The following is an 11,645-nucleotide window of genomic DNA, read 5'->3' as shown; positions in this document are numbered from 1 at the left end:
GGCAGGTGCTTGAGCCGTAACAAAAAGACACATTAACTCCAGGTTTCATGGGCCACATAAAATGATGTAACCGGCCTAGATCTGGTCCCCCGTTCCTAAAATTTGACACATCTGGTCGACAAAGTAAGGAAACACCATATCTGCCTATATTCACTTAAAACTAAATTGATTTTTTTAGAACCAAATAGGACCTCCGTTTAAGATGTAGATTCTGAAGACAATTTTATTTGGATGAGCAATTTTTTTACTGACAAACCATACTGCCAAAATGTCAAGGCAACTTTTTATTCACCGTGCAATTTCAATAGAGATCAATATTTGATATAACGTGACTAAAGAAGTTTATTTTTGCAAGAAAAAAATAAGAATGTACTGGGATGCTATATTAATGGAACGGGTGACTTTTGGACTAACAATTGCCATGTTTTGCCATGGGATTGTAAAATATTTTATGAATACTGTACACTTTGGCTGGTGAGGCACTGACTTCATCACAGTCAGATTATCAAACACATGAACCCTAAAGAGTATCTTATTCACCATTTGATTGGCAGCAGTTAACGGGTTATGTTTAAAAGCTCATACCAGCATTCTTCCCTGCTTGGCACTCAGCATCAAGGGTTGGAATTGGGAGTTAAATCACCAAAAATGATTCCCGGGCACGGCGACGCTGCTGCCCACTGCTCCCCTCACCTCCCAGGGGGTGATCAAGGGGATGGGTCAAATGCAGAGGACACATTTCACCACACCTCGTGTGTGTGACAATCATTGGTACTTTAACTTAACTTTAACTTTACACATACAAACTGTAGCACACAAAAAAGCACATTTAATAAAAAAAAAACGTTATTATGGTCTTACCTTTACTTATAAATGAAGTCCATGCGCCACTCCTTCTGAACAAAAGCATCGATAACTTGTTTATAGAAGTCTTCCTTATATTTCTTCTGTTTTAAAAGTCTCTCTGTCTCGATGGAGATCTTCCTTTAAGTCCAGTTCAGAAAACGGTTTTATTTTAGATATGTAATCCTCCATGTTAAAAGTCTAGGCGAGAGGAAAAAATAAACGATCGCTAACTGTTGCTGCTTGTTGTCACTTCTTCTGCAGCCGAGTAGTCGCAATAATTATCTCTGGGATCACTACCGCCCTCTACCACCAGGAGGCAGGATTACTGCGAGCCTCACACAGTGCGTCTTCGCAGCCGTTTTGTGATTGCTCAGCACAAGAAATACGTTACACACATACAGTGAATGTTGTCTGTCTATCTGTGTTGGCCCTGCGATGAGGTGGCGACTTGTCCAGGGTGTACGCCGCCTTCCGCCCGATTGTAGCTGAGATAGGCTCCAGCGCCCCCCGCGACCCCAAAGGGAATAAGCGGTAGAAAATGGATGGATGGCATACAGTTGTTGACAAAATACATTATATACCTCAGCTAACTAAACTATGGAAATGTGTAATATAATTCATATAACAATACGGTCTCACTGCACAGCAGGCCAGCAGTTAGCCGAGTCATTGCGCAATCCATGGCGAGGCTCAACTGGCTGGTGACTCACCGCAAGTCTCTACTCAGTATTTGAACGGCAAATGTGAAAATTCAGCGATATTGAATAAAAATAATCTAAAACGGGTGAAGTTAAATGGAAAATAACTTTATAGTATAATCACTGGATACATATAACAATTTAATTTATTTTTTTTCTTTTTACATTTTTTTTTCTTTCCATGATGGCACGTGAGGCCCCGCCTCACCTGCCTCCCCTGACTGCACGTCACTGCTCCACTTACAGGTAAACCTCACCTTTTGAGTAATTTGAGATACAAGCGTTCTGTTAGCTTCTTGTTATGCTTTAAATTGCGAGAGTTTGAGTTACACGCCTTTCCGCTGCCAATGGAAGTAGCATTTGTCCTGAGCTGTAATTTAGATTTTATCTGTAATTATATCAAGTTGAATCACTAATCTTCTTTTTTAACCTGCTGTCAGTGTGCCTTTGCCCGAGGACAATACCTGAAAATGAGTTTGTGCTGTAGTTAAATCTGGTCTGTGCAATCGATCTACTGTATTGTACAATGTCTCTATTAAATAAAAAAAATAGCCCACAGCCAGATTGACACAATCCTGCCTTTCAACCACCAGGACTGAGTAGGAACAGTGAGCTGGAGCCTATCCCAGCTTACCTTCGGTAGGAGACATGGTGCATCCTGGACAAGTGCACCAGTCCATCACAGAGCACACGAAGACACACAAGCATTCACAATTCAATGTAACTAGACAAGCATGCGGGTTTTTGAAATGCGGGAGAAAACCGGAGTACACTCCACATAGAGAAACCCAGGAAGCTCAGCCTGTCATAGTGTATGTAATATATCAAATGAATGGCTGAAAAAGGCCACATAATTCATGCAGAGCAGACGGACTGCATGATAAATGAAGTGAATCATGAATACTGTTCGACAAGTAGACCATACTTCGCCTCACCTTGTTCTTATTACCCCTTTCTTTTAAATTAGCCAAGCCCTGGGGGGAACAAGAGACAGCCAAGCAGGTGGAACGAAGTCTGAAAAAATGTCTCATTATACCACACTAGAACTTTCTGTAGTAGAGAACCGTATCTCTATTTGCATTTACTAGTCATATATGAACATATTTAAGACGGACTGAGACCGTTGGCCATTTTTGAATCTCACAATCAAGGGCTCGCTCAATCCAAATCACATTGTTAAGTATTACATTCCTTAATATTGATTAAGCAAACATTTTTAATTTAATATTTAGGTATAGTAACACCACAAAATAGGTTTTAGGAAAATGTAGCTTTCTTGCAAGCGGCTAACGTCCCTCCACTTCGACATCAGCCATCCTCGCCTCCATGGCGGCAAATTATGTTTCTTACATCTATCGTTATCACAGGAGGACGAGTATAGCTAATAATGCTACTATACACAATGTAGAAGGATAATAGTAACTGCAAGCTAGAGCTTTTTAATGTGAATAAATGTGTTTGGATCGGTACAACTTTTGACACCAACGATAACAAGTACAGTATCACATACTACTCCAGTAGATCGATGTATTTTATTATCAGAAAATCTTTGGGCGTTTTATTGGTTACAAACTCAGGAAATAAGCTTAAAATAGAGCATAAAGGTAAAAAACCAAAGGATTTAAATTATAGCCAACAGTAGGAAACAACGTATGTATCCAATTGATATTGTTACACTGCATTCTGTGTTTTTTTAATTATAATTATTAAAAAATGTAATCATTCAATGATCTTGAACATTTTAATGTATCAGTACCAGCATTTGTACGCCCATACTGCTCCCCAACTACTAGGTATTGGATACCCAAATTTGTAGAATTGTTCGAAACTAATATAAAATAGCAAAACAAAACAAAATAATAAGTGCTTATTACATTAGAACAGAATTGTAGATATAACCATGTTACAACAGAAAGTAACCATCTATTAGCAAGTAGATTAGTAATAGTTTTGAGGAGTGATGTGTGGATCATACTGAAATATCGATACCACCGATGCCAGATATTAATTCCCTAATATCGATTCTCAAATAAAAATATCGATACATTTGATACTGTAGTTCAGGGGTGTCCTAACTTTTTTCACCGGTGGCCAGATTCTGAAAAGTCGAAGTATGCAGGGGCCATATTAACTTTTTTTTATTTTTTTAAATGCTAAAACTGTTATTTTGTCAGCTTTGTTGTATAGGTGACTAAGTATATTAATAATAATTTACTTAGAACATTTCAGCTTTTTCTCATTATATAACAATTTTTTTGCTCTTTTTTCTTAGATTTTTACTGTTGTTATTTCCAATGTCAGAATAGAACAAAAATAATAATAACAATATTAAGATTGTGTAACCGCATAGCCTAGTGCAGGGGTAGGGAACCTATGGCTCTCGAGCCAGATGTGGCTTTTTTGATGACTGCATCTGGCTCTCAGATAAATCTTAACTGACATTGCTTAACACGATAAGTAATGACAAAACATTCTCATGCATTATAATCCATTTATCCGTTTTCTACCGAGCCTGTTCAAGAAGTCCCATTCATGGTAAGAAGTATTTTATTTATTATTGGTTTCAGAATAACAATGTTTTTAAAAAGAATAAGAGACTTATACTCAAAAAATGTTGGTCTTAATTAAAAATGCACGCATTTAGTTGTATTAAAAAATATTATATGGCTCTCACGAAACAACATTTTGAAATAAGTGAAATATTCTTGGCCCCTGACCTAGTGTGTCAAAAATTGTGCCTGTACGGAAATATTATTGTTCAGTTGCAAATGTAACAGTGTTTATTATGTTTTAATTTTTCAAATTCATTCACAAGTTAGTATTACCGTATTTTATTATTTAACTAACTAAACTATATATAGTATATTTTGAGTTGTTATTTTTTGAAATACACAACTTTTTTTTATATTTCAGCAAACACATTAGGTATATTTGTACAAAGTAAGTTGCTGGATATTGGCAGGAATTGGAATATGCTGACGATCCACAGCCTCCCAAACCTGCTCAATGGGTGACTCGTCCGGTGATTATGCTGGCCATGCAACAGTTGGGATGTTTTCAGCCTCCAGGAATTGTGTACAGGTCTTTGCAACGTGGGGCTGTGCATTGTCATGCTGCAACATGAGGTGATGGTCTCGGGTGAATGGCACAACAATGGGCCTCAGGATCTTGTCAGGGTATGTCTGTGCATTCAAAATGCCATCAATAAAATGCACTTGCATTTGTTGTCCATCACATACGGCTGCCTATACCATAAACCCACCCCCACCATGGGCCACTCGATTCACAATGTTGACGTCAGCAAACTGCACTCCCACACAACGCCACACACGCTGTCTGCCATCTGCCCTGAACAGTGAAAACCGGGATTCATCCGTGAAGAAAACCCCTCTCCAACGTGCCAGACACCATCGAATGTGAGCATTTACCAACTCAAGTCGGTTACGACGACAAACTGCAGTCAGGTCGAGACCCCAATGAGGACGACGAGCATGCTGATGAGCTTCTCTGAGACGGTTTCTCAGTTTGTGCCGAAATTCTTTGGTTATGCAAACCAATTGTTGCAGCAGCTGTCCGGGTGGCTGGTCTCAGATGATCATGGAGCTGCACCTGCTGGATGTGGAGGTCCTGGGCTGGTGTGGCTACACATGGTCTACGACTGTGAGGCCGGTTGGATGTACTGCCAAATTCTCTTTGGAGACGGCTTATGGTAGAGAAATGAACATTCAATTCACGGGCCACAGCTGTGGTGGACATTCCTGCAGTCAGCATGCCAACTGCACGCTCCCTCAAAACTTGCGACATCTGTGGCATTGTGCTGTGTGATTCAACTGCACATTTCAGAGTGCCCTTTTATTGTTTGCAGCCTAAAGCACACCTGTGCAATAATCATGCTGTTTATTCAGCATCTTGATATGCCACACCTGTGAGGTGGGATGGATTATCTTGGCAAATAAGAAATGCTCACTAACATAGATTTATGATCCAATCTGTAGTGTTTTATTAATTCATCCAGTGTTTGAAAAATATCTCTCTTGCCTCTTCTGTCTGCCATTTTGTCCTCTGCTGGGGAGATTCTAAGCCTCTTAAAAGTCCTCTCCCCTGCTCTTTAACATATCTCACCTTAGGAGCTCTCTTACGAGCTAGGATTCTCTAGGAAAAGTGTTTATCTTTACTCGGATCTACTTTTGACTTTTAGGAACAATTCTAAGAAAACAATGATTCGAATGATTTTCTTTGAATTTTGGCCACTCGGAGCAACTCTTTGCACTAAGAATCTTTAGGAATATGGCTCCAGGTTTCTTTGCAAAGTGGTTGAACCATGGCATGTTTAAACTGGTAGGGACCACACCAGAAGACAGACTGTTTTTTAACATTTTAAGAACAATTAGCTCTATGCAAGGAAAGACTAAGAGGGACATCTTCATGGGTGGAACCTGAAGACTTCATGTTATTGATTAACTCCTGTAACAGTGGTAGAGTCACTTGACCAGACTGGTTAAAACGGCTGGCTGAGTAGTGCATGGGTACAGAAGGGTATTAAATTGGAGCAGAAAATAGAGCCCATGTAGTGGGAATGGTCAGGAACCCACATGGCTGCGGCAGTTGTGACCCCAAGATGCAGGAAACAGAAGATCGATACACAGGTAAGAGGATTTTAATATTCTTAAAAAGAGGAGAAGCAGTCATGCATACAAAGGTTCTCAAACATATTCACAATCCTCGAGCACTGAGGAACAGGTGAGGCAGGTATAAATAGCCGCCTGATTGGCAACTGCAACCAGGTGTGCCGGGCTGCCAATCAGGGACAGGTGAGGGAAACGAGCGCTTAGGGAGGCTTGCAGAAAATAGAACAAAATTAAGAGCGCCGACAGGAAACAAACACCAAACAAGGAAACAAACAGAAGTGAAGTGACAGATCGTCACAGGAATCTTATCACTAAAATAGTATAAAAGGCATTGCACAACTCAGGAGGGTTCCAAGCATATAGGCTAAGAAAGCATTAAGAACAGAGTCAATGGTTTGAAATCAATCACATGGATTATGACTGTTTAAAGCAATAATGATTGCCAGGTGTCTCATTTTTGGCATCTCGGATTGCGATGCCAACAGTCCTTTAAAATCTGAAGTGACACCTGGAGCTTGTCATTTCACCTGCATTCAGCTTTGCGACCCTGCATATAACAGCATGGGTTCTATCATTGAACCAGGGTTCTGTTTTGATTTCAGGATTTTTTAAAATGTTTAAAGGAGCCCAGAGTCCAAGGCTGTCTGGCAGGAGGAGTGAAACAAAAAACTTAGTTTCTCTGTGTCAAAAGAAATTGAGTCAGAAGTCTAAAAACTGGATAAAAGCAGTAACAAACTGAACAGCAGTGAAAGGGTTAAACTATCCATTGTGACGCACAGAACCACGCATTTTAGCTGTCATGCGATAAAACCTGGCCTCAAACATCACAGGCATATGATCAGAAAACACATTGTCATCTCCAAAGTAAACACAGCTGCACCATAAGAGAGGACAAGATCTAGCGTGTGATCACATTCCCGTGTGGGGCCAGACACAAATCGCGGTGAATTACAAGTCTATAAAACGTAAAAAGTCCTTCACTATTTGCTAATCTGGACAGCATACATGGATAAGAGGAAATGGTCCGAGCGAGCTACAATTCCTTCTAAAAAGTCAGAAAAGTAATTTATGAGGTCCTTATTGTATTGAGCAAGGCGGTAGATGGCAGCGCACAGCACCGAGTCAGAGCGACACACCTCAAATAAAGTCAATTTAAAGTTGCCGAACGATGACGATTGATGGCATTGCTTAACTTTTTTTAATTGTCGCAGCTTCTCCTTCATGGCCTGAGGTTCGCAAAGAGGTGAAATAACAACAGCCAGATGCAAAAAATTCAGAGAAAATGCTGGACTCGCCGGCATCCGTTACACAAAGAAAGAAAGAAAGAAATCCCTTAGTGAAAACGTTTCGTTTGCCAGTGATCTGGCGTTCATCAGGCCAATTATGGTAGGAGATGGGAGCGGCGTTACTATGTACTGGTGAGCCAGGCACAGCGAACTTAAGCTCCAAAGAACCACCCTGGTTTGGCAGCAGCAAGCTGAGCAGAAGTGACTGGTCCATGGCCCCTAATTGGGGCCGATCACTGGTCCAAGGCAGACAAATTGATCCATGGAGGGCCAAGAAGCAACAGCATAATCCATTTTCCTGGAAGCACTGGAAGAGCTTGCTAGAAAATTCGTTGCTTCACCTGCCGGCCACTATGTATGGCGGCGACGTGGCCCACACTTCCGCTGAAAGCTTAGGGTTAGAACCCGGAAAAGGTGAGTTGGAATTTTTCTGACAGGAGGAGGTAGTAAGGTATTTTGTCCACCAGGTTCAAATGCAATGCTATTTTTGACAAGAGGTCGAACAGTCCAACAGTGCTTGGAGATCATACACCAGCACAGACTTGAACAGTTGAGATACAGTAGAATACATCCATCCATCCATCTTCTATCGCTTGTCCCTTTTGGGGTCGCTGGGGGTGCTGGAGCCTATCTCAGCTGCATTCGGGCGGTAGGCAGGGTACACCTTGGACAAGTCGCCACACAGATAGACAGACAACATTCAGACTCACATTCACATACTAAGGCCAATTTAGTGTTGCCAATCAACCTATCCCCAGGTGCATGTTTTTGGCGGTGGGAGGAAGCCAGAGTACCCGGAGGGAACCCACGCAGTCACGGGGAGAACATACAAACTCCACACAGAAAGATCCCGAGCCCGGGATTGAACTCAGGACTACTCAGGACTTTCGTATTGTGAGGCACATGCACTAACCCCTGTTCCACCGTGTTGCCCAGTAGAATACAATCAACAAAAATTGTAACCAGACCGACAGTGGTAGACGGCCATCCACTTTGTGTAATAATCTCTGAAAGGTTAATCATCATAAACATCTTTATTAATAAAGAGTGGTAAGTGCGAAGCTGATGTCCACTCATTGTTCTGGCTGGACAACCTGAAGAGATAGAGGATTTAAACCAGTTGCCTTGTGCAGTCCTGTAGACCAACACCTAATTTCCATGGTCCTTCGAGCTGGATTGTCAGTTCCCTTAGTTCAATTGTGATATGATATTCATCAGCCTCATTACCTAGATGACTTCCTGGTGTCTCTCCCAAGGCGCCAGCTCCCTTCAAATACACTCGATGATCACTCCTGCAATTGAGCCCTTGCTCTATCTCCTACTCCACTCTAGACTCCAGAGAGACCATGGCCTTAGAATGTCAGCACAGAAGCATTCTTGTCAGCTGTGCGGGAAATGAAGGACAATAATCAACTCAGATGGGAAATGCAAACAGAAATGCAAATGTATTTTCACCACCCTCTCACATAGAACAGCTCCTCAGCTTACAAAATCTAATATAAATAACATCTGTGCCATCTAATGACAGTGCTGCTTCATCTGTACCCTATTATCCACCAGGATATCTACTCCCCATCCAAATTCCAAGCAACAACTGGCTGATCCAGAATACTTGTCATGGCCTGAAGAACTTTATTTTCCAACCACTGCCTCCGCCTCCACCTCCAGTATCATGTCCTCCCCCCGATGAATCAGGGTTCATGGACAGTCCACAGTATGCAAAGCCATACACACTCTCATCTGAACTGCCTTCAACAGAAACTTTATGCAGAGGACCTATTCCTCATATTCCCCTTTTCACAGAGGATGACCCTCGACAGTTTGCCCGACTTAAATAGCGCTGGGAAATATCCTGGCTAATGACGCAACAGAGCGCTTCAAGTATCAGATACTTGTTCATCAGCTCAAGCTGGAGGACACCCTGCTCATAGCAGACTATTATAGAAATAGTCCAAACCCCTGCACAAAGACTATGACCCGCCTCACTGAACTGTACAGGCAGCCTCACAAATTAGCTCTGCAGCGCATCAATGAGGTCCTAGCTGAACCACCAGGGAAAACCCCAAGAAATACTGTCCTTGTTGTGATATTGTGACAATTAAAAATGGAGCCATTGTAGAGAGATGGGGGGAATAGAACCAGGAACAGTACGATGATCAAAGAGAAGTGCCACCTACAATAGAAAAAGACAACATTGAGGAATATCTTCAACTCTTACAGGAAGAACTTAAATGGGCAGTCACAGTTGCAGTACGGAATGCTTAAAAATGTACTTATACACATAAATCCTGGAACCAAGTCTTATTTTAAACAATTGACTAGAATAAACAACCACATAATCTACTTACCTTGGCAGAAGAAACATTAAATATTGTTCTGGCTTTTTAGAAGCCATAATTTATTTAGTTTGTTTAGCGTTTAGATGTGTTTAACTTCTGGTTAATGTGATGTCAAGTTCACTTTTTGTTGTCGTCATATTACTTTGAGTATAGATCAATCAATCTTTTCTAAGAGCGAGCAGCCTGTAGGTCCAATGTGTACAACTGAATAGCTTAGTTGCTCAAACAGAAAGTGTTTATACAAGTGTAGATTGAAGTACCATAGTTTCCGGACCATCGGATGCACCGGATTATAGGGCGCATTAAAGAAGTCATATTTTTTATTTTTTTCTAAATTGAAAATACTTCCTTGTGGTCTACATAACATGTAATGGTGGCTCTTTGGTCAAAATGTTGCAAAGATTTTGTTTTACAGATCATCTTCAAGCCGCTTTCTGACAGTCACTTCAGGATGCGCCGTTTTGTGGGCGGTCTTATTTACGTGGGTCACCTTCGGCAGCGTCTTCTCCACGTCATCTTTGTGTTAGCGGTGTAGCGTGCAAGGACGGGAGTGGAAGAAGTGTCAAAAGATGGAGCTAACTGTTTTAATGACATTCAGACAATACTTTAAATCAATAACGGAGCAGCATCTCCTCATCCGCCCGAAATGTGTCCCGTGAAAAAACGTCCGACCGGAACTCTAATAACTAAAGCTCCTTGGGTGAATAAAGTAAACTCACTACACCGGTATGTTTTAGCACTTTCATGGCAGATATAAGTAAGAACTTTACACTACTTTACATTATAAATGGCAACAGCGGAGGATGAATGTCCCATAACAAGAAGATAGGGGGATAAAAAAGAAGCTTATCGACTGCAGTTATCACGGACTACAAAGTCGGACCGGCGCAATTTTGCTTTTGCATAATATTGCGAAACAAAACGCCAGATAATGTCTTATCTTATACACACCATAATAAAACTTGTATGTTGAAGCACAGTACAATCCATCAAGCTTACCAAAGTCGTACTAAAACATTTTGATAGATTTTTGAGCGCCGTGGGTAATGTTCTATATTTTCAATGGAACATATACAATTTCGGTGTTGTTTACTTGAGTCATATTGCAGTCTACACGTATCTCTTGTGTGTGACTTCCATTATATTGCAGTCTATACATATCTCTTATGTTAGACTGCCATCTACTGGTCACACTTATCATTACATAATGTACTAAATAAAATAGCTTTGAGGTCGGTAAGCAAAATCAGCATTATTACTTACATTAGGCGCACCGGTTTATAAGATGCACTGTCCAGTTTTGAGAAAAAATATATATTTTAAGTGCGCTTTATAGTCCGGAAAATACGGTATGTTGTTTCTTTTTGGGAAAAGGCGTTAATGATAGATGAATTTATGTTAGCATTTAAGCAAGCTAGCTAGCTAGCACTAGCCCGTTTTGGGGGAGTATGGGAGGCCCTCTCTTCAGTAAGTGAGCAGTGTCACTAGTCCGTGAAATTATAAATATGTGATTATTACAATAATTTTAATTTGAAACGGTATTACTTACCGTTGAGAATTTTACTGAAGTTTACTATTGTTACATCCCTACTGCCATGCTACTGACAGACCCAGTGTTGACACTTCGTTTTGATTATCTCGGATGCATGTTGTGTGTCAAAATAAAGTTGTCAAATCAAATTAAAAGTCACTAATGTCCAGTGTTACCAGAAGAAAAATGACTTATTACCGTAACATAATTTGAAAATGATTTTATTTTGAACAAACGTCCCGTACGTACCCAATTTGACATTACATTGCTACAGATCGTGAATAGTTCATCTTATATTGCAGTTTTAACTTTAAATA

This window comes from Nerophis lumbriciformis, linkage group LG27, assembly GCF_033978685.3.
Source record: "Nerophis lumbriciformis linkage group LG27, RoL_Nlum_v2.1, whole genome shotgun sequence".
In the NCBI taxonomy this organism is placed as follows: Eukaryota; Metazoa; Chordata; class Actinopteri; order Syngnathiformes; family Syngnathidae; genus Nerophis; species Nerophis lumbriciformis.
The sequence above is the reverse complement of the archived record's forward strand: the minus strand, read 5'-3'. Positions refer to the sequence as shown.